This window comes from Gossypium hirsutum, chromosome D11, assembly GCF_007990345.1.
Source record: "Gossypium hirsutum isolate 1008001.06 chromosome D11, Gossypium_hirsutum_v2.1, whole genome shotgun sequence".
In the NCBI taxonomy this organism is placed as follows: domain Eukaryota; kingdom Viridiplantae; phylum Streptophyta; class Magnoliopsida; order Malvales; family Malvaceae; genus Gossypium; species Gossypium hirsutum.
The window spans coordinates 39,686,513-39,688,640 of NC_053447.1; the positions used below are offsets into that span (position 1 = coordinate 39,686,513).

At 36.2% G+C, this 2,128-nt stretch overlaps 1 non-coding gene across 1 annotated transcript; it reads left to right on the forward strand.

Annotated features, from left to right (window-relative positions):
- Nucleotides 1–1,729: 1,729 nt before the first annotated feature.
- On the forward strand, nt 1,730–1,834 carry LOC121223857 (small nucleolar RNA R71). The gene has a single exon (XR_005921323.1). It is a non-coding gene; the product is annotated as a small nucleolar RNA R71 (small nucleolar RNA).
- Nucleotides 1,835–2,128: the final 294 nt, after the last annotated feature.

Genomic DNA, 2,128 nt, shown 5'->3' on the forward strand with positions numbered 1-2,128 from the left:
ATGGTGTCGCTTTGTTTCTTCCTTGTGTTTTCTAGTCTCATCAACCCTCGTTCGTCATTCATCTAGTTCGTCGAGCTGCACCGTCTGCACTTTACTTGCCCCTTTAGTTTTATCACTTTGAATAAAATATGGCTCCAACACATTTTCATGAGGGATTTCCTGCAAAGAACGTTGAGCCAAATGATTCCTAACATTCACAGAAAAATTAGTATCATCTTACTCACTAGGGACTCTCACAAAATCACGTGCTTGAAGAGTAATCTTTTCATCACCTACACGGAGCACAAGTTCACCAGTACCCACATCAATCATAGTTCTAGCAGTGGCTAAAAAGGGTCGACCTAAGATCATAGGTACCTTAATATCCTCATCCATGTCCAATACAACAAAATCAACAGGGAATATAAATTTATCGACTTTCACAAGTACATCCTCAATAATACCCCTAGGATATCTAATTGATCTATCCACTAATTGAATACTAATCCTACTGGGTTTGGGTTCCCCAAGACCGAGTTGTTTGAACATATTATAAGGTATGACATTTATACTATCCCCCAAATCAGCCAAAGGTTTTTCAACATTTAAACTACCAATGAGACAAGGAATAGTAAAACTCCCTAGATCTTTAAGTTTGTTGGGTAGTTTGTTTTGGAGCATGGCTTAGTAAACTGCATTGACCTCTACAGTCGACAAGTCATCTAACTTCCTTTTATTTATTTATAGGTCCTTTAAAAATTTTACATACTTTGGCATCTGCGAAAGGGCTTCAACAAATGATAAGTTAATATGCAATTTCTTCAAAAGTTCAAGAAATTTACCATATTATTCTTTTATGTGGTCTCTCTTTAATGCTGCTGGATATGAAACTCGTGATTTGTAGTCTTTGATTATCGACTTATGCTCTTTCTTACTCTCCTCAACCTCATCACTTTTCACAACAGCTTCTAGCTTTGACTTCTTTTCTGGCTCGACTAACCCTTTCACGTTTCAAACAGTGATTGCGTGGATTTTCTCCTTTGGGTTAGTTTCAGTGTTGCTAGGTAAGCTACCTTGTGGTCTTTCCGAAACAAGTTTGGCAAGCTGTCCAATTTGATTTTCAAGCCCATGAACCGATGCTTGTTGATTTTTTAGTGTTGTTTTAGTGTTTTGAAATCAAGTTTCGCACACCAAAATAAATTTAGCTAACATATCCTTAAGGTTTGGTATCTTTTCTTATTGATAAGGTTGTTGAAAGCTCAGAACTTGTTGTGACCTCTGATTTCTTTGACCACCCCAAGAGAAATTTGGATGGATCCTTCAATCTACATTATAACTATTGTTATAAAGGTTATTTTGAGATATAGAATTATTACCCATAAAGTTGATTTGCTCATGCTCCATGTTAGATTTAAAGGGTGAATATTCTGAATTAATCATCCTCACTCCATTTACATCACACTACATCACTAGATGTTTAGAAAACTTCAAACTATCAATTTTCTTACCAAGAGCTTCAACCTGATTTTCTAACATATAAACTGCATCAATATCAAAACATTCGGCTACCTTGGTTGGTTTTACTCTCATAACTCGCCACTGATAATTATTTAGCACCATCTCCTCAATAATTTTTTACGCTAGCTCAAGTGTTTTGTTATTCAAGATTCCGCCAGTTGTTACATCAATCATCTGTCTAGTCGAAGGGTTCAAACTATTGTAAAAAGTTTAAACTTGGAGCCACAAAGGTAGTTCATGGTGAGGACACCTTCTCAACAAATCCTTAAATCTCTCCCATGTATCAAAAATGTTCCAATATCAAGCTGAAAAAAAAAGAGATGTCATTCCTCAACTTTGCTATTTTAGCCTATGGAAAATACTTCAACAGAAATTTTTCAGTCATTTGCGCCCAAGTAGTGATAGAACCCCGTGGAAGTGAATCCAACCACTATTTTGCCTTACTTCTCAAAGAGAATGGGAACAACTGTAAGCGTATGGCATCATCAATAGCACCATTGATCTTAAATGTGTCGCAAATCTCTAGAAAGTTAGCCAAATGAGTATACAGATTTTCATCTCGCAAACCATCAAATTGACCATACTGTTGTATCATCTGAATTGTGTCCGGCATCAGCTCAAAATTATTTAC